General features: G+C 35.4%; 2 pseudogenes; both read right to left on the bottom strand.

The window, feature by feature from the left end:
• Positions 1-686: 686 nt before the first annotated feature.
• On the bottom strand, positions 687-2946 carry LOC104213973 (caffeoyl-CoA O-methyltransferase 2-like; annotated as a pseudogene).
• On the bottom strand, positions 2879-8400 carry LOC104213972 (serine carboxypeptidase-like 13; annotated as a pseudogene).
• Positions 8401-15857: the final 7457 nt, after the last annotated feature.

The raw sequence follows: 15857 nt of genomic DNA, 5'->3' as shown, positions 1-15857 counted from the left end.
TCAAAATCAAGCTCACTAAAATACTTTATATTCTTGAAGAATCAGAGGAATACTATAGAGATTGTACACTCAACATTTATAGAAATTAAATACTACATTTGTTATGCAATTTTCTAGACTTGATTATTTATTTATCTCGACATGAATATTTGTTGTTACACTCACTATAAGAATGTGTTTTTAGCTTGATTCTTGAGCCAATATCTTTAATATTGTGTGACAGGATTTTCTAGCTAAATTATGTTCTCTTGTATTTTGAGACTCTAATACGCAAATATTTTCTTGAGAATTGTTATATATTGTCTACATTATAGATTTGGACATTGGATCTTTATTCTTGAACTTTTTTAGTAAATAAAAATGCATTGTGAAATAAACAGTAGGTAATATAAGCATGTGCAACCTTTATTAGAAAAGATAGAATTTACAAAGAAGGTAAATAACAAATGATTTAAAACAAGGGAATTTCATGAATAATAAATCCTCTATTGCCATGAGCCCGGTGTCATGCCTTCAATTCTTGATTGCGACCAACGACACTACTGCACTAAACCAACCAATATTATCCGTTTTAGGTTAAGTTGCATGATTTTTCTCAAACCTCACACCATTAAGAGATTCTTATTGTAAGCTCCTAATTTTTTCAGCTACGACTTTGTTAACATAGCCAACAAACACTGTATAATTTAACTGATGCTGTGGCAAAGGGTGATGCCATCGCCGACGGGAAGTTGGCAGATTTCGATTTTCGGATCAGCAGCCAATGCCTTGTTGAGTTCTACTACAAAATCCCTATAATAACTAACATATTTCCTAAGGGGTGCATCAACTGGTGCTACCACTAATCCATTTCAAAGGGTGTTGTCATATCCAATTAGTCCACCAATCTTGACCAAGTCAAGCAATCTCTTGTGATAATTCAAGTAGTTGTCTTTATCAGGATCCACAAATATGAAATCATATGTTCCATGCTATTGCCTTGTTAATTACTTGCCGCCATTGTTTTATACAAATTAATATTGATGTCTTAAATAGAGAAATAGTAATCAAGCATATACGTTAATGATGTTTAATTTATTCAGGGGACTTTAGGTACTTACGTCTTCAAGCATTTGGTCAAGACCGGAAAGTGCAGGGCTTTCTTTGAATTCAATCTTGTGAGCTAGTCCAGCTTTTTCAATTACTGGAAGACCAATATGATAAGTTATGGTATCTTGTGTTTTGATGATTTGCCAAACAATCTTGAAGAACCAATTGTGATCAATTCCTTTGGTCTGGTTCTCATTGGGAATATGGCTGATTTGCAGGGGGAAAATATAGAGATCTGGTTCTCAGGGGGAATATCAATTCTAAATTTGTCATCATCAAAAAGGAAAAAATTGATAAGTCATGCGTCTTTTGTTTTGATGATTTGACAAACTTCATGAGAGAAACATATAAGGAACCTGATACAATTAGTTCTCTTGCGTTCAGAGTAACCAGTCAGATGTCTGATTCAATTCTTAATGAAATCAGACAAGGGAACAATAGAGGAAACAAATATGGATCAGCTCCCCTGGTCGTCATATAGTCAACTCTACACCCTTAAATATTCTCAAAACTTTAAGATCACAATGTTCCAGTTTGGGATCCAGTTTGGGATATGGCTCAACTCTTCAGAGTCGAAGGAATAGCTGCGGGAACAGTCCCTACCAGTTCTTGAGATGACTGTACGAAGTCAACTCTCTAGCTGGAAAGTGCTGCCTGATATGCTACAGTGCAGGAACAATGCAACAGTCACCTTTCTGCCGAAAGCTTTTTACCTACCTTGCTTACATCATTGTATGTGAGATCACACATGTATTATTAACAACAAGGGAGGTAAAACACAATTACTTGAACACTTGCAAATCAATAGAAAATATTTTCTCAAGTGTTAGCCACAACCTCTCTCAAGAACAAAGCTACTGCAACCTCAAGGACCAGAACCAAAGATTGAAGATATCTTAAGTCCATAGGTTTGTTGAGCCTTTGTTATTTGTTCTTCATTTGTAACTCTTACTTAGCTTAGTTAGAAGCATTGTATAGGAAATATTGAAAATCATAAACCCTTGTGTTGGTATCTTGGCCAGAGTTAGTCGAGTTATGAAGTCTTTGTAATAGAGTTATTACAAAGTGGCTTGTAACGGTGTTGTTACAAGTTAGTGAGTGATTAAGTCTTTGTAATAGAGTTATTACAAAGTGGCTTGTAATAGTGTAGTTACAAGTTAGTGAGGGATTAAGAGGTTAATTCCCAGGTTACAATAGGTTGTAATCTAAAGATTACTCAGTAGTGAAGTTGAAATCCTACAAGGGTATGTCGTGGTTTTTAATCCCGTTGGGCTGGGAGTTTTCCACGTAAAATTCCTCTGCATTCTTTATTTATTGCCGATTTACTGTGGAAACAAATAGAGAACCTGATTCCCTATACTGATAGTCTGTTGCTTACAGTGGGAACTGATAGAGACCCCAATTCTCTATGCGGTTTGGTGGACAGTTAGTTTCTATCACATTCTCATATTTTTCTCGGTTGATATACATGGCTAGAATCTGAATCAATTTAGAAAATTAATACAAATTTATTAAGGTCAATTAAAAAAGACAGTCTAGTGCACAAAGCATTCCGCATGCACGCAGGGTCCCGGGAAGGGTCGCACCCTTTAGGATGTGATACAGATAGCCTACTCTAATGCAAGCATTAGTGGCTACTTCCGCGGCTCGAACCCGTGACCTATAAATTATATGGAGACAACTTTACCGTTACTCCAAGGATCCCCTTTAGGCTGCGATCACTTAGTTGGTAAAAATTATAATTACCTTGCCATCATCGGGAAGAACCATAGCAGTAGCAAGAAAAGAGTAACCAGTAAAAACACCAATTTCCATAGTGTTCTTGGCATTGATGAGTTTGAGAAGCAACAACAACATACCTAGTAAAATCCCACTGGGGTTCTGGGAGAATAGTGTGTATGCAGACCTTACTCCTACCCTGAACCTTGACTTTGATTTTATTCTATTTAGACTAGAACCCTATCCCCTTGAAATAAGAAATGAATGTTTCAACTGTGCCAATGGAATCTTGACAGTGATTACAAATTATGATACATTTGTTGATTACAAGGGCTTGTAAGACATCCACCTCTTGAGCATGGCCAGACATTCCCGAGGCTTATACTCTGGTGCAGTATGCCCTGCTCCCTGTAACAAAATAATGCAATTTAAACACCAACTATTAGACAAATCTTTTTTTCTTAAGTGAGAAAAGAAAGTGAAAGAGATCGATTGAGAGACTAGTTCAGTAGGAGGTTTTCATGCCTTCACTGTGGCAAATGTCATCCGATTTGAGTAACTTCTCGTGTAACTGCAATCATGCAAAAGACAAAAAACCGAGTTTAACTTCTATATCTTGACAGAGCATACGACTATTGTACAATGTGTTTGATCAAGAACTAACCCGGCAACTTGATTGTCAATGACCCACGGTCGCCAATCATCAATAATGGAGTAGTTAAGAGATTTTATCCATGCTTGAGTTGATAGGGAGATAACAACCTTGTCATGATCTCCACTGCTTAATTAAAAAAACATCGACAACTAAGTATTTAATTTCACAGAGATAATAATCTTCAACTATATGTTGGTAGTTATTCCAATCTTGCAAACACAGTATTCTTACTCAACCTGTATATAAGAGATCTGTAACCTTTAGCACTGAGGTTTGCATGATATGGTATGCTACTCATGACTGTCTTTTGGTATTGCAAACTTGCACATCTTACCCATTTTCCAATAGTTCCCTGTAATCAAATTGATCATATTTTAGTTTTGTGCAGCACACTTTGTCATATTTTGTTATTCTTCAACAAGAACTAACGTAGAAAAGGGCAGCCCCGTGCACAAAGTAATCCGCATTCACGCATGGGGTTGTGATATAGACAGCCTACCCTAATGCAAGCTTTACTGCTTCCACGGCTCAAATCCGTGCTCTATAGATCACACAGAGATATTTTTACCGTTGCTCCAAGGTTCCCCTTCCAACAAGAACTAACGTACCTTTCGGATATGGAGGGCCTCTCTAACTTGGCCATCATCAGCCCAATGAGTAGAATGCTTGTACCAATCATTCTAAATCAATTGCAAGTTGTAAATTCTCGTAAGTATCTCAGTGAAACAAAAAATCAATAGCATAAAGAATTCAAGACTTTGTTGATGAGTACCCACGCGACACTTTAGCGCAGGAAATTGTTGAGGATTGTTAAGTTCATCAGACTTCTCATATCTTCTTTGGCCAAACAATAGGTGTGGCTTTGGTGAAGCAAACTGACATTTGGGATCCAGAATATGGGGATTATTAATTCTTTTCAGAAGCTGCATAAGGTCAGTATGTTAATGAACCTATCATAAAACAAACAGATGATATTTGATTTTCCTCAAAATAGGATCCAACCTCTTGAAAAGTATGAACATCTTGCAAACATTGTGTATTGCTTGGATCAGTGTTTTGATACTCTCCTTTACAATTTCTCGTCAAGGACTATTTGAGAAAGGGAAATCAATTAGTTCTAAGGACAATGTAAGCAAACTAAATTAAAGCGCATAACTGAAGGTGGGACTTATTTAACATGTTACTCCATCTGTTTCAATTTAAATGCACATTTCGCTTATCGAGAAATAAGTCCCATTCCATAAGCAAATGGAATATCATAATTCTTTTCACCTTTAAAAGTCGATGGATTTCCGAGTAAATATATCTGAAACCATTTGAAGAGAGATATTAGGTCATACATTTTGCAAATCAAATGACATTCTTCAGTGACCTTTTATTTATGTGTGATGGACTGATGAGGGCGGGTCAAGCAGGACTGACACGCTTCTAGGCTGGCAAGCTTATGAAGAAGGGGTGCACATGTCACCTAAGGAAAGTGATGAGCTTTATAAAGATCCATACAAGTACACATGGTACGCGCGCTTTTGGGGCTCGAGGTGGCATAACCCAAAAGACAACTCCAAGCGGGTCTAAGCCCAAAGCGGACAATAAGTGCCATGGGCTTGAGCTGTGACATTCTGATAACAATTTCGTTACAAATTCTGAGTTGGTATATAATCAGTCCACTTATCCCTGAGAGAAAAGAGAATAAATATAAGAAAAATGACAAACCTTAAGATCCATAAATGGTTTGATTCCCATTTTATTCTCTGCATATCACAAGGCCACAAAATGTGAGAGCATAATACAAGAACTGAACATCTTACTGCCTTAGGTTTACTTGTTTCACAACTATTTGAGGGCAAATATAGTTTTACTAGTTGCTATAATTTGAGTAATGATGGGAACGAGCATCCCTGAATACGAGTCGCCGCCAACATACAATGGATTCTTTAAGAATTCTGGGTGATCAAGGAACCACTGCAAACAAAATTAAATTATTGACTGTTCTTCTTATTGAATAACATTTGAGGGGGAAAAGAGAAAATAATTGTAACTAATAATGGGGTGAAGAATCTAATTACCTTGTAAAGGAACTCATATGCTTGATCACTTGCTTGTAAATTTGATGATTGTAAAGCTGCTGGAGTTCTTGCATAGGAGAATCCAGTGCCTACTGGTAAGTCTAAGAAAATTATGCTTGCCACCTAAATAATTCCGTCATACTTTAATATTTTGAGTTGTGCAGAAATATTATGTACATAATACAGTTATAATTCACAATCAAGTACTTACCTTTGTCCATGAGTAAGGATTCAGTTTCATTGTAGGCACACTCCCATTGTATTCCACTGGCTCAAAAGTTATTGGTCCTTCATATATTCATAAGCTAAAAAGTAAAAGTTAGTAAGAGAGTAACCTAAATGTCTTGTCGAAAGCCAGAAAATTTGGTGATTCAATTCTAGTATAACACTATTCTGGGGTGTTTTAAATGATCACAACCCAAAGTCTACCCTTTAGGTTGTAGTGTGAAATCAAGAACTTTAATTTCTTTGGGGAAAGGGGTTAATCCCACGTATGGTTATTGAATTTTACCCACTATAATTATAATTGTTCAGTGTGTGAACAAAGTCCATATTGGTAAGTGAAAAGATTGTGAGGCAACATATAAGATTAGGGATCCGTTAATGGTGAGAAGCCTTTGGGAAAAACCACGAGGGCTTGGTCTAAAGCGGATAATGTCATACCATGAAGATTATCTTTGGGGTAGTTGAGCCCGACACCTGGTATCAGAGCTCAGTTTCAACGGGATGAATATCGTGATGGCATGTGAAACTTAGTTCAAGGGGAAATGGTTGAGTGTGTGAACAAAGTCCTATATTGGTAGCTAAAAAGATAAGATGTAAGGATCTCTTAGTGGTGAGAGACCTCTTGGGAAAACGTGCGGTCTTACCTAAAGCACACAATATTATACCATATTATTAAGCCGTTTTAGTCCAAGAATAACATAAAGTTAAAAGACTATTTTTTTCTCACAGTAAATTGAACTTAATTTACCCACCATGACAGTGAAGTTAACATTTTACTAACTAACCAAATTAATGTTTATCATATATAAATTTAACCATGTAAAATAGTTTAAACTCTCCGTCAATAGAACTTAGGGGTCGTTTGGTAGAGTGTATAAGAATAATGCTGAATAAGGTGTATTAGTAATGCTAGTATTAGTTATGCTTGCAATATGCTAGCATTAATTATGCTGACATATTTCTTATCCATTGTTTGATTTGATTTATTAAAGCATTGCACAATTTCTAAAAGAATTATTTGTTTACAAAAATACCCTCATAACTAGTCCATCACTTTATCTTTTAAAAAGAAACATATGTTGAAGAATGTTTTATATGAAAAAGGTTAAAAAAAAATTATTTGATTTGTCTACCAATATTGTAGTATAGAACGGAATATTTATTTATAGAACAAAAAATATGCTACGTATTTATTTATTTACTAGAGATATAATTTTATTTTCCACTTTCTTGGATTATTTCAAATTTGCATTAATATAATAACATTTTTAATCAAGCATAAATTTTGAAGGATGATATTGTCTTTAACTAAACTATTGCAGGCATTAGAACCCATTGCATTGGTAATACAATGGTTTCTTATGTATTAATTATGCATAGGATAATACCAAATATGGTGTATAACTAATGCGTATAGATTTTATTAGTACACAAAGTAAATACACGCACTAGTTACTCTAATGCATCCTGCCAAAACCACCCCTTAAACTCGTATGACATACCTATCTAGGGGTGTGCATTCGAATCGGTTTATCGATAAATCGAATCGATTATTTGTTATCGGTTTATCGATTTCGATTTCAAAATTTTCCTTATCGATTTATCGATTTCGATTTCGATTTTGTCCTCTTCGATTATCGGTTTATCGATAAACCGATAAGCTACAGTAATTTTTTTTATTTTATTTTTTTTTATTTTTTTTTTAAAAAAATTTTAATTTTTTAAATTTTTTTTACCCTTATTCTATAATACCCTTTCCTTTACCCTAAGTCCTTAACCCTATTATTTCCTCTACCACATTTAAGGAATGATCATATTTAAAGCTCAAGTAAATGAAGTTCAAATTAATGGAAAACAGAATTAGCCGTGATGATGTATTTTGATTTTTTGTTTGTTTATACCGTTGGAGTGTTGGTGGCATACATTTGATCCCTTACTTTAGTTTCGTTGCATGTGCTTGTTGACACAATTTTTATGTTATAAACGGTGCTCTTCTTATTTTAGCTTCCTTTTGTCCATATTAGTTAGGTGTGTTTGTAGCGATATACTTTCTGTGGAATCCCGTAAATTTTCTTATTGGTGTAATCGATAACCGAATCGATAAGCCCCAAAAATCGATAAATCGAAATCGAAAAAATCGAAACCTTATTGAAACGATAACGATAAGCATATGTACAAATCGATAATCGATAAGTAATTATCGATAAGGGTCAAAATCGAATCGATAAATCGAATGCACACCCCTATACCTATGTCATAGATAAGCCCCGATAAAGCAGAGCAACCAGGTCCTCCTGTAATCCAAAGTAGAAGAGGGTCTGATTCTGGATTAGACTCCGACTTAATAAAATAGTAGAATAGTTGCACATCTTCTGAATCACCTACTCCAATATACCTGGAAACACAGTTTTAATCTAGTTAATATCAAAACCTTAACCATACTAATATGTAATGATTCTCACAAAGAAAACTACAAACATGTAGAGAAAACTAATTTCCAGTTTCTCACCCAGTTTCCAGTTCAAAAGGAAGCGGTCCTTTAAATCCTGGAAGTAACTTCACTGGTGAACCAGCTATTGCAAGCTGTGAGCATAGCTCTGTTAGAACAAGAGCTAAAAGCAAATAACTTAGCCCTATTTTTGCCATATTTCTTATCCAATAAAGTTTGCTTAAAGTTAAGTTATACTATATATAATACTCTGTATTTCTCGAACTTCAACAAAAAAGCTACAAGACAAATGGGACTTTTTAGCTTATTTGAGTGTTTGGATAGACAATAAAATTGTTTTTAAGCCAAATACTTTTAAGTTAAAATACTCAAAACAAGTTAAAAGTAATAAGTTGGAATTGCTCAACTTATTACTCTGGCCAAATACATAGGCAGCCCATTAAGCTTTGTTCCATTTTGACCCTTCAACCCTATTTCTTTTATTCCACTTTAACACAAAAGCTGACTAGATTTCATGTGTGATTTGACTCACCCTTGTAGGCGCGTGAGAGCCATTTTTAAGCCAAATTTCATACTCCCAACTTAAAGGCGGATCCAAAATTTAAATCCTATGGATTCAATTTTAATATTTTTAGCATTGAACCCATTATATTTTTAAAGTTATGGGTTTATATCTTCTTTTTTTTTTTTACAATTTTAATGAATTTTTACATTCAAATTTTACTCCGCGTCGACAAGTTATGGGTCCAGTTGAACTCGTAGTTATTACTGAAAATATATATAAAAAATATTTTTTCCACGGGAAGGGGGCAGAAAAAACAAAAAAAAGTAATAATTTGAAATTACAAAAAAAAAATTGCGGGGATTGGGGATGGGGGTAGCAGCAGGGTAATGTCCACGCTTACATTTTTACCTGGGATAAAAGATTTTGTGTGAAAGCGGAACAAAAGAACCCATTATATTTTTAAATGTTATGGGTTTATATATATTTTTTTGACAATTTTAATGAATTTTTACATACAAATTTTTTCTCTGCATTGAAAGTTATGAGTTCAGTTGAACCCGTAGTTATTACTGAATGTATATATAAAAAAATATTTTTTCCTCAGGATGTGGGCAGAAAAAACGAAAAAAATAATAACTTAAAATTACAAAAAAAAAAGTAAAAAAGAAATTGCGGGGGGGGGGGGGGGAGTGGGGGTTGGGGTAGCAGCTGGGTATTTGCACACGCTGCATCTTTATTCGGGAGAAAATTTTTTGTGTCAAAGTGAAACAAAAAAATGGAGTTAGAGGGTTAAAATGGAACAAGGCTGAGTTAAAGTGCCAAAATAAAAAATTAGGCCAAGTTTAATGGCATGTATATATGTATTCGGCCTATTGTTTCTTGGCTTACAATATATTTGACCAATTAATTTACTTTACTATCCCTTTCAGTTTATTTAAACCCCAAAACTACCCTTCCGTACAAATTAAATCCCTGTGCCAGTTCTAACCGCCGTTTTTAGTCTTGCCGTTGTTGCTGTCTTTCTAAAAAATTTGTCAATTTCGTGAAGTTCTAAACTTGAAGCAAAACAGTAATTTTTTAAATCAATATTTGATACATTCCAATATTTTGTAAATATTATTCTTTTAGTTTTTTTTTTTGGTTCTACAACATTTAAGTTTTTTTGTCGTTGAATTTTTCCTTTTTTTAATTGGTGTAATTATATTCTAAATCAAATCATTTGATGAGTTTATATGTTACCACATAACTTGAAACTATGAACGGAAAACTCACCTTTTTGACAAAAAATTATTTATTGCATATTATTTAAATTGAATGTGAATTAAATTATAAATTATTTTATATGCGTCAACTTAGAATAAAATATTATAGTAATCATTTTCTTTATAATTAATGTTAATAATTTTAAAGATATTTCAATTATTTTAATAGAAAAAAATGCTTACCAGCACTAACACTTCAATAGTTTTTTTCAGCTTCAGTATTTTTATCCAAACACATAACTACGTATTTGTAAAATAACTTCAATATTTAAAAAGTACTTTTAAACATTTATACTTAAAATCACTTTTTTTAAGCCAATTCAAACGGATACGTGTTCAAGTTGATTACCAATTATAAGAAAACACAGTCTGTTTCTTGATTTTTCTAGGTCCTGATGCAATAGTTTGAGACGCAACGCGCTGAAATTAATTGTCTGTTTTCTTCGCCATTTTTTTATTTTATTTCTCACTCCTTTTCTCCTCTTCTTATGAATAATCTATTGTGTTATTGTTAGGGTGTCAGTAAATATTTAAAAATCGACTAAACCAATCGAATTGTACTATACTGAACCAATTATTATTTTTTTAATAAAATTATAGGTTTTTATATAATTTGTAACCGTACCATTAATTAGGATTTATTTTTTATTTGTGAAAATAAACGGAACTGTACCGAATTAAGTTACATGTGAAATATATAGTTATATATTAAGTTCAAAAATATTAAATTTTTCCTTGGGCCTTGAAATTATGAGAACGGTTACAGGCCAACAAGTAACTAAACTCAAAATCCGGATTCCCAAACCTATTTTTCTACTCCCGCTTACTTTTAGCAACTAGTAAAACACAAAATATTCTAGTGATTATGAGTAGCAAACTACAAAGAATATGTTTCTTTTCATATGATTTAGATTTATCTTTTTGAATATTAAATCTTCTATTGACTTTATTCTTGAATTCCATCTTGGTTAATATTTTTCCACTTTGTGATTTATATTTACTTTGTCTTTACTAAGTTTCTTTTACTATTTTGTGGAATAGTTGATGGATCTATACTCTCGCCATCTTTCATATTTCTTAATTCATCACCTTTTAAATAATAAAAATATCCAGAATTTTGTTAAGTCGTATAAAAATAAGTATGTTATTGCATTCTAATATAGACTTTTATAAGACATTAAAAAAATACCAAAAATTAACCGAACCATATCAATATCAAAGATAAACCAACATGATAATTGGGGCGGCTCCGAAAAGTTTAATTTTGATTATACATAATAGAATAATTGGTAAACTGGTATGGTATAAATTTTATAAAATAACCGATCAAATCGAATCATTGGTACCTCTTGTTATCGTCATTGCTTCTTCTTTTCTAGTAATTTGTTTGACGTTGTGAGATGTCTAAATTCATGCTTTGACCCTGCGAAGCATTTGGAGGTCATTTGATACAAATTACTTGCATACAAAAGATGATGCAGACACGAACTTATAGTAAATAATTATATTAATCTTTCGAATTATGAATATATAACTACTCTTTGGTTTAATTTGTTAGTTATATAATCGTTATTCAAAAAGATCTGGAGGTCATAATTTATTAACAAAACTAATCATGTAATTTTTTTAAATTGTGCAATAAAATATAGTTGCCTAATTATATCAAGACGAAAGCAATTGACTCAGTTCAACCACATAACTAGCTCTAGATTCGCTTTAATTTTGGTTTATCAAGTACAAGTTTAATACCAACCTGTATATAGGTGACCTAAAACCTTTTAACACTGAGATTCACATGATATGGTTTGCTGTTCTCGATTGTTTTTGTATATGACACACCAAAATTGCATATGCATTCGCTGTTCAGATCACATGATACGTTTTTGTAATTAGATGATGCTTTCATTATCATACTACACTTGTTGTGAAGTCTAACATACTTTTTGGACATGGAGAGCATGTCTAACGTGGTCATCATTAGCCCACTGATAAATGAGCTGGTACAAATCTGTATATAATAGTCAGAAAATAAATTGAGTGAGTTACTAAAGTAATTTAGCGCTTCCCCCGCTTCAAATGTCATGAATTGTCATGACCCGGATATCCCACCTTCGAGAGTCGTGATGGCGCTTACTGGTGAAAGCTAGGCAAGCCAAATTATTCTAATTACTTAACCTTTTCCAGTTTTAAACCATTATCAGTGATGAGTAGATATCATGCAAATAGCGAAAATAATTAAGTGGAAGACAAAATCTGATAAATTAATCTTAATACAAACTGCAGAAATCTAAATACAACTCTACCCAGAATTTGGTGTCACAACTTCACAGACGGTCTAAGAATACTACATACAAAGTCTGAAAGATAAAATACACACTGTTTCTGAAATGAGTAAAGGAAATAGGATAAAGGAAAGATAGGAGGTGATGCCAAGGCCCGCGGACGCCTGCAAGACTACCTCGGGTCGCATGTTGGACTGAAGACAACAACCTTACTGTGGTCCGAAGTCTATAACACTGGATCTGCACAAAACAGTGCAGAGTGTAGTATTAGCACAACCGACCCCATGTGCTGGTAAGTGCCCAGCCTAACCTCGGCGAAGTAGTAACGAGGCTAGGACCACACTACCAAATAAACCTGTGCAGTTAAACCGTATACAGCGGAAATAGAAGCAGATTATCACAATTAAAATTGGGCGGGGGAAACATGCTGCAGGGAGTTGTGACGACCCGGCCAGTCGTCTCATGAGTTACCGCTCCGTTTTCCCTATTTCTGTTTCTTTTTGCTTTATTATACGTGTTTTGTGGTATCGGGTTGGTCGGATCGAATCCGGAATAATTTTGGTAAGGTTTGAGGCACTTAGTCTCTTTTAAGAAAGCTTAAGTTGGAAAAGTCAACCGAATGTTAACTTATGTGTTAAAGGGCTCGGAAGTGAGTTCCGAGGGTTCGATTAGTTTTGGAAGGTGATTTATGGCTTAGGAGCATGATCTGAATGAATTTTAAAGGTTTGTAGTAGATTTAGGCTTGAATTGGCGAAGTTGATATTTTGGCGATTTCCGGTTTGAGGCGAGATTTTGATATAGGGGTTGGAATGAAATTCCGAGAGTTGCAGTAGTTCCGTTGTGTCATTTGGGATGTGTGTGCAAAATTTCAGGTTATTCGAACGTGGTTTGGTTGGATTTTTTATCAAAAGCGGAATTCGAAAGATTTTAGAGAAGTTTGGCTTGAATCCGATGTGTTTTGGGTAATTTAATGTTATTTGAGGTGTTTTGATGATTGGAATAAGTTTGAATAAGGTATTAGGATGTGTGTGTCCCTTTGGTTGAGGTCCTAGGGGCCTCGGGTGGTCAACCAGATCATTTTGAAGTTAAAAAAGTTGCAGAACTTGCTAGTTCAGCAGTTGCAGGTATTTACTCTTCGCGTTCGCGAGTGGACCCTCGCATTCACGAAGAGTCAACTGAGGGAGGTGGAAATTTAGCCTTCGCTTTCACGAGGTAGGTTACGCGTCCACGAAGGGCTACGAGATTGTGCATCAGCGGGTAGTCGCATTCGCATAGAAAGAATTGAGAGGCTGAGCTTCAGTGGAATTAACCCATCACATTCGCGATGGATGGAACGCATTCGCGAAGGTTCGTCTGGGTAAAGCATCGCGTTCGCGAGGGTCTTGTCGCGTTCGCGTAAGAGGATTTTGGTCAAAGTTATTTTTGTGCTTCGCGAACGCGAGGCTTTGACCGCGTTCGCAAAGAAGGATTTTTAGGTCTAGGCAAAAGGTTTTTAAACTAGAGAGTCCATGATTTTGGGGCTTATTTCCTCTATAGTTGGTCATTTTTAGAAATTTTTGAAGGGGATTGAAGAAGGATTCACGGGGGAAACGTTTGGAGGTAAGAATTTTGGACTAAAAACTCGATTATTATGTGAATTCCACCTTGATAATCATGGAATCTAAGCTTAAATTGAAGAACTAGGGTTTGAATTTGGAGACCAAACATTTGGGATTTGAAGGGTCATTTGTGGATGGATTTTGAAGTTTTTGATATGTATGAACTCGTGGGGAGATAAGGAATCTATTGGTGTAAAAATTTCTGAATTTTAAGACGTGGGCCCGGGGGTCGGGTTTTGGTAATTTTGGGATTTGTGCCCTTTATTGATTGTTTTCACTTGGGCTTCGTTCCCTTAGTATATTTTGACGTCCTCATTCTAATTTTGGATAGATTCGACGTGAGTGGAGGCCGATTCAAGGGGCAAAGGCGTCGCGAGCTAGAGATTTAGCCAGTTCGAGGTGAGTAATGATTGTAAATAATGTTTTGAGGATTTGAAACCCCAGATTGCACATCGTAGTGCTATATTGAGGTGAGGCACACGCTTGATGACGAGTGTGGGGTCGTGCACTATTAGGGATTGCGACTTAGTCCATCCCGAATGATTATTTTACCGCGTATTGACCGAAATCTATTTGCTAGCATCATTATTTGGGCTGAATGCCATACTTGGGCTAAATGCTAACTATTTGGACCCTTCAGGGCTTTTTATTGATATTTACTCACTGTTTTGACTTTATACTTGAACTCAGTCATGTTATTTTCTACTGTTTTAATACTCAGCCATGTTTACTCAGTTTTTAAGACTTAAATGATATTTTAAATGATGTTTGGGCTGAGAAAGACTGTTTTACTATTGTCCGAGCGGCTTGTGAGGATTTTGACTGAGTAAGACCGAAGGCCTATGTTGTGGGGATTTTGACTAAGTAAGGCCGAGGGTATATGTTGTGAGGAAATACTGATATTGATTTGAGGCTGAGGGCTTGAGATATGTACGCCATAGGTGGCTTGGTTGATACGAGGCCGAGGGCCTAGTGTTGATGCCATGAGATGGATTGATATTGCGCTTGGACCGTAAGGGGCCCCTCCAGGAGTCTGCACACCTCCAGTGAGCGCAGGTACCCCTTGTGATATGAGATTGAGCCCGAGGGGCTGGTATTATTCTATGTGATTGCCCGAGGGGCTGGTACTGTTCTAAGATGTTGCCCAAGGGGCGAGCCTTTATGTGTTTACTTTTCATAATTGATTGTCAATTTTCTGCTTAATTATTAAAAAGGGATTTTTCATGAAACTACATTTGAGTTAAAGGATTCTATCTATCTTTCCCTGATTTACTGTTTTTAACTGGTTTTACTGCTTCATTATAGAATGTTTTGTGCCTTACATGATTTCTTACTTTCAGTCGTTATTTACATTTGTTACTCACTGAGTTGGAGTACTCACTTTACTCCTTGCACCTTGTGTGCAGATTCAGGCGTAGCTGGTCCCGCTCCCGAGTGCTGATTCATTCCAGCTTCAGGCGGATCTTCGAGGAGTCTTTAGGTAGCTATTGACATTCGCAACCCGGAGCTCCTCCCTATCTCTTTCCTTTATGTCCTTAGTTTAGTATTTAAACTTTGTAGTTACATTTGAGGACTTAGTATTGTTAGGCGCTCGTGACTTGTGACATCCCAGTTAGGGCTGTGTTGGGTTGTACTTCCGCATTTTTATCGATATTATCTGCTACTTCGTATTATTAATCATGTCTTAGACTGTTTTACTACTATTTTAACGGTTTAACGTCGAATTGGGAATAGTTGACTGGCCTTGTCTTCACGAGAGGCGCCATCACGACCGGGTCCGGGTTTTCTGTCGTGACAAGTTTTTATCAGAGCCTAGGTTACATAGGTCTCACGAGTCATGAGCAGGTTTAGTAGAGTCTTGCGGATCGGTATAGAGACGTCTGTATTTATCCTCGAGAGGCTGCAGAACCTTTAGGAAAAGTTTCACATTCTTGAATTCTTCTCGTGCGCCCTTGATTCAGTTTGAAAAGTAACTCTTTGAATTCCTTCCATGCGTTCATATGCGTG

Source organism: Nicotiana sylvestris, chromosome 4, assembly GCF_000393655.2.
Source record: "Nicotiana sylvestris chromosome 4, ASM39365v2, whole genome shotgun sequence".
Taxonomy (NCBI): domain Eukaryota; kingdom Viridiplantae; phylum Streptophyta; class Magnoliopsida; order Solanales; family Solanaceae; genus Nicotiana; species Nicotiana sylvestris.
This window is presented reverse-complemented; position numbering and strand designations above follow the sequence as displayed.